Consider the following 9,922-nt stretch of genomic DNA (forward strand, 5'->3'; position numbering starts at 1 on the left):
TGCAGGTAGTCACATTACACGTCCAGCACCCTCCTACGCCACAACATGCATGCAGCCGATAGAAACAATCCATCGCCCGACAGACCGAAAAATTGACGAGGAACCAACAGTAATGCTAGAGCTACGGGCTATTTGTACATGGTTTGTCGTACAGGCTGATGTGGAGCAAACTAATTGGCTTAGGATTAGCAGCCGGGCCCCACCCTCTGAAATCAGGGGGGGAGCGAATTAGCGAAAGGGGGTCCCTAACTGAAGCGTAAAGACCCATACGTCTAGGATTATTAAGGAACCAAATGGATGGAAAACCGCAACACACACTGATCCAGCATACCCCATAATTTCCTGAGAATTAAATCTATCACACCCGGATTAAGATTAGTTTGGTAGCCAAAGAAATATTAACGAAACAGGAAAAAGAAAGAATGATTTGTGCTCTGTACATGCCTATGCTCTCTTCATCGAGAGGGACTACATACAAAGCAAAATGAATGAATCTACACCTAAAATATGTCTATATACATCCGTATGTAATTTGTAGTGAAATCTTTAAAAATGACTTATATTTAGGAACGGAGGGAGTATGTCTCTTGGATCGATCGATCGACACTGGTTTGTTTTGCAGAGTCAAGGAGAGCGAGGTGAGTGAGCTACCGCCATACCGGGTGCATGCACTACCTGATGCAGCTCGGGAAACACCACAACGTGACGTGCAAGCTGCTGGAGGGCGTCATCACAGCCGAGAAAGCGTCCACCGGCATCATCCTCACTGAAAAGAGGGTAATATTTAAAGCTTGGTCAAATTATGAGTGAAACTATTGAGTAAGCTAGGTCAAAAAATTGAAGCAAATCCTAAAAAATGGATTAAAAATGGTGTATATTTTAGAAACTAAAGAGAGGGTATGCTTAAAACTGGACTATCAGACAGACTTAAACTAAAGCTTGAAATTAGACTTTTGTAGAAATATTGTAACGCAAAGGAGATTGTTTCAGTGAATTACTACCACATCCACATGAGTAAACATATATGGTCTAAGATTAAGCTCGCTGTGTGTAAGAATTGCATCATTGATCGGCACATGGATCTCATGGATGTTGGGTTCAAGGCAAGTCCTGCCATTTCACTACTCATCATCTGTTGGGATTGGGAGTGGCCAATGACCAGAGATAAGAGTTCTCGAACATGCATAGAAAAAAAATCAACTTAACAGTAAGCGGAAAAGCTGATCGCTAGACATGTCATCGACTGTGTACGCTTACGTTTAAGTAGACCAGAAAAAAGAATATGCATCTGTAAAGAGAGGGTCAAGAAAGTAGGCAAGCGAACGTGCCCATCGTCGATAGCAGGAGCCCCAGCTTGACGGGGCAGTAGATCTCCACCCCAGGTGTCCCCGTTGCCGCGGGCCTCGCCCTTGCCCTCCACCTTGAACTGCAAGTCTGCAACCACCAGCCAACATTTCTCTTACTTCAAAAAAGCCATTTTTGATATGCACCCAGAGAAGTCTCCTGGTCCTGATGGTTACACTGGCCTCTTCTTTCGCAGGTGTTGGGATACTGTCAAACATGACTTAATTGCTGCTTTGAGACATTTCCAAGGGTTGAACACTCAAAACTTATTTCTGCTTAATAGTGCTGTTATTGCTTTGCTGCCAAAACACCAGGGTGCTGTTAGGCCTCAGGACTTTAGGCCCATTAGCCTAATCCACTTCTTCGCAAAGTTAATTGCCAAAATGCTGGCTGCTAGACTGCAACCATGGATGAACAAGTTAACTTCCCCTTATCAAAATGCATTCATAAAGGGTCGAAGTATACATGATAACTTTGTCTATGTTCAGGCAATGGCTAAGGACTTGAGGCGGAATAAAAATCCCTTCTGTTATGCTTAAGTTAGATATATCCAAAGCCTTTGATTCAGTTTCATGGAAGTTTCTGCTTAAGCTTCTTCAAGGATTGGGTTTTGGACCAAAGTGGAGAGGATGGATCTCTGCCCTCTTTTTCTCTGCTTCCACAAGAATCTTAGTCAACTCCAATTGCACTCAACAAATCCTTCATCGTAAGGGCCTCAGGCAGGGAGATCCCCTCTCCCCATTACTCTTTGTGCTTGTAGTGGACTGCCTTGGGAGGTTGTTGGATAAAGCGCAAAGGAGCAACATTCTGTCCCCACTGGGCAATCAATTGGTTAAACATCGTGCATCTATTTATGCAGACGATGTCATCATTTTCCTCAAGCCTGAAATGCATGATTTTGAGGTAGTAACTGAGGTGCTGAAGATTTTTGGAGAAGCAACCGGTCTCGTCACTAATCTGGCTAAAAGCAAGATCCTACCTATCCGGTGTGATGGCCTTGATCTTACTCCCTTGCAGCTGGCTCTTGGATGCCAGTTGGCTAGCTTCCCCTGCACTTACCTCGGGATGCCTCTGTCTGATAGGCGGCTAAAGGTCGTTGACTTCCAAGACCTACTTGACAAGTTAATTAAAAAGATTGCTGGTTGAAAAGCTAGGTGGATCTCCTCCACGGGTAGAATGGTGCTTGTAAAGTTTGTTCTCTCAGCAATGCCAATTTTCCTTCTGCTAGCTGTTCATCAACCAAAATGGGTCAGCAAGAAAATTGACAAACTACGTCATGCTTTCTTATGGGCTGGCTCTGATGCCGTCTGTGGAGGCAAATGCCTTGTCCGCTGGACTCAGGTGTGCTCACCCATCTCCATTGGCGGGCTGGGCATCCATGACCTACAAGCTCAGGGGCGAGCGCTTAAAGTTCGCTGGCTTTGGCAGCGCGCCACAGATCCGGATAAGCCATGGCAAGGTCTGCAGCTTCCTGTTGATAAGCATGTTAAGGCCCTTTTCACTGCTTGTACCTCCATCAAGATTGGCAACGGCGTTAGGATCTCCTTTTGGCAATTTCACTGGCTCGGTGGCGAGACTCCGGTTGTTTCATTTCCTAACCTTTTCAAGCACAGCAAGAACAGAAAAATATCATTGGCTAAAGGTCTCACCAATAGAAAATGGGTCACCCTTCTCAAGCGCAACCCAGGCATCGACATGCTGCGCGAATATATTGAATTCTGGCACAGATCCAGGGTGATCACTCTGTCCAACCTAGAGGATGAGTTCATTTGGAAATGGTCGTCTGATGGAAGATACAATGCTAAGTCAGCTTATCTATGTCAATTCTGGGGCAAGATTGATTCTCCTCTATCTGAGATCATATGGCATATTAAGGTTCCACCAAAAATAAGATTCTTCAACTGGCTCTTTGTACAGGGCAAATGTTTGACTGCAGATAACCTTACAAAGCGGGGTTGGCCTCACAACCCGGTCTGTCAACTATGTCATTTAGGGATGGAAGACAGCCTACACCTTGTAGCTAGCTGCCCTTTCACGGCTGGAATCTGGGGCTATTGCTTGGCGATATATAAGTTTCCCTTCAACCTCTTGCCTACTGCTCATGATGGCTCTCTATTAGACTGGTGGTTAAAGGCTCTAGATGGTATAGGTACAAGCAGAAAAACGGATCTCTCATCTTTAATCATGGCAGTTTTCTGGAATGTATGGAGTGAAAGAAACAACCGTATATTCAATAACAAGGTAACCCATTTCCTGAAGGTCGCTGAGAGCATCATCAACGAGCTTAACTCTTGGAGAATCGTTGGATTCAGAGGAGCTCAATAGATTGACGCAGGATAGCATTCTTTCCTCCTTCCATGTGTACATTTGTATAGCTTTTACTTCTTCTTTCTGGCTCTCAGCCGTTCTGTAAATCTTGAACTGTATCTCTTGGGGTGGCTCATCTTACCTTAATGAATGAAATCAGCACAATGCTGTTTTTCGTCAAAAAAAAACATTTCTCTTACTATCATCATTGTTTCAAGCTCTACGACAGGAATGTCCCAGCTCTCCGCTGATGACAGTGGATGGCCTAGTCGCCTAGATTGCTCACCTTGGGGATGTTCCTGGCCATCATCCCGTAGGGTTCAGCTCCTGGAACATGCTGGTCGCAGCTACGCGTCCTCCATCTCCTCCCGCAGTCGCCACATCCTCTCCAGCAGCTCTTTGATGTAGTCGATCGCGTCCCAGGATCAACTTTCTGTCAATCTAGATGTCCAAAATCAACAACACACATTCAGATTTACTCCCAATATTCTACCCCTTAATTTTTCAAGATCGATTGACGAGTGACCTTTACCTTTGATGATCTTGGGCACGACGGAGCGTGGCATGGAGAGACTGTTCACGGTTGTCAAGGCACTTGCGACGCCGGCACTCGACCATCAGGTTCTTGGAGGGCATGCCCTCCACCCTCTTCTTCCTTGACGGCAACATAGGAGCCGCCGCCATTGCGCAAGGGCAGAACACGCCACCGTCCGTGGCCGCCAGCCCGGGATCTACCTCGCAGGCGCTGGCGATTTTGCTGCTCGCCGCTGCCGGGCCGGCCCGTGTAGATAGGACGTCCGAGGTGGGCAAAAAGCGGCCCGAGGCATTCCGTTGCGAGCCCGCCGCTGCCGTTGGAGTCAACTGCGTGGCGAACGACGGTGTGCACGGCCACCAACCTGGACAGCGCCGACCTCATCTTTTCCTCTAGACCTCTGCCTCACCGCAGCAGCTGTCGCTCTGCCCTTGTGGAACGACCCGGACGCAGTCAACTCTCCAGGAGATCTCAATGGACACGCCCGAGGAGTCGGTAGCGCCACGGCCGATGTACCCACTGGGGCAACGCTTCACATCGTCCTGCGCCGTAGACAAAAGATCATGCATAGTCGACGACGGAGAGGAAGGACTGTCGAGGCGAACACGTCGGGCGCGAAGGGCCGGAAAAAGTAGAAGAGAAGCCCCTCCGGTGTGTGCTTTGACGCGGACTCGGCGCCGGCCTCGCCTCCCGCCGTCCGTGTGCACCGTGGTTTCTCTCACCGGCTTCTCCCGTGCTCTTCTCGTCGTCACCCCAAGGCAAGAAAAAATGAAAGCAGGAGGCCCGTATTTATAGATAGAACTTCCAAACCACCAGAACCACCGATGGAAGCGGTGCCTAGAATCATCGTTAAAAAGCGACCCCTAGAACAATGCTAGAAGCGGCACCGTCCAACAACAAAAATTCCGGCACGCGTCAAACCCCATAACGTGCCAACGTGTGTATCCGCCAACACATTCTAAACAAAAATATCTAGAACCGCTCATGCAAAACGTCTGGAAAAAAAGGTACGTGCACGCCACGGCACATGCATGGATCCCTTCAAAAGACGCACATGCAAATGAACACCACTCCGCATGCAGTGACATTTGAAGGGATCCATGCAAAATCGCATAATGCACCCAGGATCGTACCCTGCCAGATCCCTCAATAAATAACGTGGCGAGCCTTCATTGGCTAGATTTTTACAGATAGAAAAAAGTCAAAAAAAACAAGGTAAATTAAACCTAGCTAGATTTAGTATATTAAGTATTCAGCCTTAGGTGAGTTCTGGCCAGCCAGGGTTATATCTCGGCCGCCAATAGTTATAGTTAACATAAAATCAACGTATATAAAGAGGTGACGGATGAAGAACCATTAAAGCCTTCGTCCTTTATTATTATTATTATTACTAGCAAAAGGATCCGTGCGTTGCACCGGAAAAAAATCATAATCTTCAATGGCATGACCATATTTTGCTGCATCATCGAGATAGATTATCACTCTCAATTTTTTCCTGAAATCATGAACACTTTTTTGAACTCATGCACATATGTGAAATCGTGAACATTTTTCAAATTCATGAACACTTCTACAAATTTTTGAACATTTTCTAAAATCAAGAATATTTTTTGAATTCATGAACATTTTATACTATTTGCAAACATTTTTTAAAACATGAACATTTTGTTTGTTATATTTTCTTGAGTATTACTACTCAAATTTCAACCATATATGCCACTCAAAATTCCCCTCTCCCAAAAATTTCACGGCTATTTAGTTGAACATTAGTTGTCTGTCAAGAGATAGTTGAAAAGATGATTTTATCCATGGCCATCAGGTGCATTGCCATCTGGTGTTCATGGCCACCGAGAACTTTTTTGTTAAACAATTTTCAGGAGGTGGTACACTATCTGAAATCTTCCTAGTCAAACGATGCATGTAAACAAAAAAAAGAACCCACCCGACCCCGTCATTCCCAAATCATCCTGCCGTCACCGCCAACTGCTCATTGCGCCACCGCCGCCGAGACCCAGCACACTGCAACCTCAATCTGCACCAGCGCGCCGCCACCACAGACTTTTCCAGCGTGCCGCCGCTGCGAACTTCCCGGTCTCCAGCCCCAGGCCCTCGTCCTCCGACCTCCCAACCCCTGCCTACCCGTTGCCCTTCCTGGCACGCTGCCCCCATCCTCCCGCACCCTCACTAGTAGAAAAAGGGTCTTCTGTCCCGGTTGGTAAGGGCCTTTTGTCCCGGTTTTTGAACCGGGACTAAAGGGTCGTTACTAATGCCCTGGCCCTTTAGTCCCGGTTCAAACAGGAACCGGGACAGATGGGCCTCCACGTGGCTGGTGCACCGAGCCCAGGCAGGAGGGCCTTTGGTCCCGGTTGGTGGCACCAACCGGGACCAATAGGCATCCACGCGTCAGTATTTCAGGGGCTAAGTTTTTTGTTTTTTTGAAAGGGGGGGGGGGTTGGGGGTTTTGGGAGGTTAATTTAGGTGTTTCATATATTGTGTTAGCTAGCTAATTAATAGAGAGAAGTGTCATCTCTTATGTCCGTGCTTGGTCGACGCTACGTACTATATACGTATAGAGAGGACTAGACACGCTAGCTAGCTGGTAAGCAAACAAAGGAAACAGAAGATCGTCATGAACATATATGCATACAGAGAGAAGTGGTATCGACCACCTCTCCTTCTCCGAGAGATTGGTCGAACAACAAGTTCTCGTATATCTATCCGACACTACCGGCTACATATATACAATAATTATCTCTTACAATATAATCTCCTAATTACATACGAATACAGGATCCACATAGTATTCTCCGTCTTCAGCGATCACGTGGTCAAGGAAGAATGCCGCCAATTCCTCTTGAATTGCTCGCATACGATCTGCTGCTAGGAGTTCATCCCGCATCCGAAAGATCTAATTTGAAGAAGGGGGTCAATACATACATACATATATATATATATATATATATATATATATATATATATATATGAATAAATGAAACTCAACACAAATGATGGTAATAAAATAAAATTATGAATATTATTGCTTACACACTTTATATTGTTCATCAGAGTACCCCCGTTCACAGGTCGTGTGGTGGATGGACTCGCAAACGTAGTATCCACAGAAATCATTCCCTTGTTCCTGCCAAACCACTTTACAAGAAATAGAGGTCAATCAAACTGATAAGCAAGCATACCAAATGGTATTGATGAAACTAGCGCTTGAATCACTAGGAGATGCGTGGAACATGTTATTATAGTACTTACTTTCGGGTGTCTAAATTGCAGCTTCTTCGGCACTCCGGAGCTTTTTTGGTGAATTTTCTTCAAACCCTGCCAGACAAAGAAAACAATTACTTGATATCAGGAAATGAACAAAGTTGCTGATATGGTGGATAATGATCGATTTAACTTACTTCTCGAGGATTTGAGTCATGTCCGCATAGTCCCGGGTATCTTTTCGTCTCGAGTCTAAGACGGTTACTAGTCTCTGCTCAAGCTTAATCTCTAGGAGAATATAGTGGAACCTGTGCACACATGCATAACTCATCAATTACATTACTATAACCTGGACTAATAAGGGAAATCGAATATGCACAAGACAGTACCACTCACTTGAAGTTGTAAGGAAAGAGTATTATATCTTTGTTTTCATTTATTACAAACGATCGTAGCAAGTTGGCCTCGGTATCTTCGGCATGATATTTAACCTCAGTTGCATCTATGAGATTTGTGTTAATGAACCCAATATCACCGATTTGTCTTTTCTTCAATTCGGCGATCTTCAATCTGCATAATATAGTGAGGATAATTATAAATACATGCAATGAAAGAGCTGACCTATATAGAGAGACTTAATGACAGAAGTAGTACTACTTACAGACAGTAGCAAGTGACCGTTGCTTTATTGAGGGCCTTTTGATTGAAAAATGAGAAGAACTCCTCAAATAGAACATTCAACAGTTCAATTCCAACGAGGTCATGCTCCTCTCTAACTCTCAGCATCAAAGTATTCCTCCCCCCAGACTCTCTATAGGTTTTCATGTACCAATCATGGAATGTTCGCATCATCGTTGTTAGAGATCTTTCATCTTTGACGAGAGGCTTCCCGTACTCGTATTTGTGTTCCTCCACCTCCAAGAACTCATAATGTACATCGTCGGTCAGGTAATCTCCAAGATTGCTATAACCGGGCACCATCCTCGGATCATTAGTAGGCACCTTGAGCGGGGGGTACGATTGGTTCGCTTGTTCGCCGAGCTGGGCAATTTTTTTCCCAGCTCATCGTTCTTTTAACCTTTGATCATTGACAGTACTTCCCGACCGCTCCGCTTCGACAAATGACTTTTCAATAATGCGCTCATAGTTGCCTATCAGCGGAGACTTTGCTGGTTTTTTCAGGGCAGCCAGAGTGCGCTTCGCTTTCACCGGATCTACCTTCCCCTCTGGAGGTGGATGTTTCTTTGCTTTCACCCCTTCAAAGAAGTTCCTCACTTCATCTCGCGCGACCTCGGCGTTCTCCTCCGGGGTCCTCTCGTATGGTAACTTCTCTGGAGTCTTCAGAGAAGGACCGAATATGTATTGGCTCCCGCCTCTGGCTGTACTGCTTGACGCCGGCAGAGCAGACAGAGCGGCTGCGGCTGTCTTCTTTCCTTGCTTACGAGGCGGAGGAGAAGGACTACGATGCGCCGGAGCAGCCGGAGCGGCGGCGGGTCTCTTCTGCCCTTGCTGACGAGGCGGAGAAGGAGGAGGCTGGCTGTTCGGGCGCGCCGGCGCAGGCGGAGAAGGAGGCGGAGTGCCGCCACGCGCCGGAGAAGGAGGCCGAGTGCCCTGATCGTCACTCGCCGGAGGAGGGGGCGGTGGAGGAGGCGGAGTGCCCTGACTCGCCGGAGGAGGAGGAGGAGGCGGAGGCGTCCAGTTCGGAAGGTTGATGAGCTCCTTCCGCCATAGGCATGCTGGAGTCTTCAGAGCAGAACCCAGCCGAGTCTCCCCTTCACCGGTAGGGTGGTCAAGCTGGAGGTCCTCAAATCCCTCCGTTATTTCATCCACCATCACCCTAGCATATCCTTCTGGAATCGGCTGGCAGTGAAAAATTGCGCCGGGTTCAGTAGGAAAAATAGAGCCAACAGCCGCCTTAACCTTCAAATTCATCCATTGCGTCATAAGGTGGCAATTTGAGACTCCGTGATAGCATCCACGGGATAGCTGGCAGGAGCCGTCAAGACATGCTCCGGCTGAACCAGCTCGGTGGAAGCCACACTGCTTCTCCGCTGAGATGGCGGGGTAGCTTCGGGGGAAGCTTCGGCAGTTCGTTTGCTGTGATTTGCTTCTCGTTCCTCTATCGCTTGTACCCTTGCGTGCAGCGCCTGCATTTGGGTCTGCTGCACTTTTTTCCTCCTCTCCTGACATTTGTAACCGCCTGCGTCCGGAAAACCAGCCTTCCACGGAACGGAGCCTGGCGTGCCTCGTGTCCGTCCAGGGTGCTCAGGATTCCCGAGGGCCATTGTGAGCTCGTCGTTCTCTCTGTCTGGAACAAACGTCCCTTGCTGCGCTGCATCGATATAGTGCGTTAGCTTCTTGATTGGTATGTTCATTTGCTCGTCCGTCCAAACGCATTTCCCTGATACAGGGTCCACGGTTCCGCCAGCCCCGAAGAACCAAGTCTGGCAATGGTCTGGCCAGTTCATTGTCTCTGGTTCGATCCCTTTATCAAGCAGATCATTCTCAGTCTTAGCCCACTTA

The sequence above is a fragment of the Triticum urartu genome, chromosome 7A (genome assembly GCF_056163025.1).
Source record: "Triticum urartu cultivar PI428250 chromosome 7A, HENAU_Tu73, whole genome shotgun sequence".
NCBI classification, from domain to species: domain Eukaryota; kingdom Viridiplantae; phylum Streptophyta; class Magnoliopsida; order Poales; family Poaceae; genus Triticum; species Triticum urartu.